This window comes from Chrysochloris asiatica, unplaced genomic scaffold (assembly GCF_000296735.1).
Source record: "Chrysochloris asiatica unplaced genomic scaffold, ChrAsi1.0 scaffold00028, whole genome shotgun sequence".
NCBI lineage: Eukaryota > Metazoa > Chordata > Mammalia > Afrosoricida > Chrysochloridae > Chrysochloris > Chrysochloris asiatica.
The window spans coordinates 22565022-22565605 of record NW_006408546.1 but is presented as its reverse complement, the minus strand read 5'-3'; positions in this window follow the sequence as shown (position 1 = coordinate 22565605).

Here is a 584-nt window from a genome sequence, read left to right as displayed (position 1 = left end):
GAAGGTTAAAACAATACTCTGGGGTAAAGCAATACACAAACTTATGAAAAAAGATCAGGCTTATGTGTCTAACAGGGATAGTTGGAAACCCCCTGAAAGTAAGAAAATTTCTAATTTTTTATCTCTATCTATCTATCTATCTATCTATCTATCTATCTATCTATCTATCTATCTAACAGGAGCTCTGGTAGTGTAGTGGTTACAAATCGGGCTGTGAACCTTAAGGTCAGTGGTTCAAAACTACCAGCCTCTCCGCGAAAGAAAGATGAGGCTTTCTACTCCCATAAAGATTTACACCCTCGGAAACCCTGTACAGGGTCACTATGGTTCGGAACAGACTCGATGGCACTTAACAACAACTATATATATATATGGTGGTGGTGGTGGCTATGTACTGTGGAGTCAGTTCCAACTCACAGGGACCCTGTACAGGCTTTCCAAGGCTATAAATCTTTATGGGAGTAGAAAGCCTCATCTTTCTCCTGCGGAACAGCTGGTAGTTTCAAACTGCTGACCTTGTGGATCACAGTCTGATTCGTAACCACTATGCTACCAGAGCTCCTTATGTATGTGTGTGTGTGTGT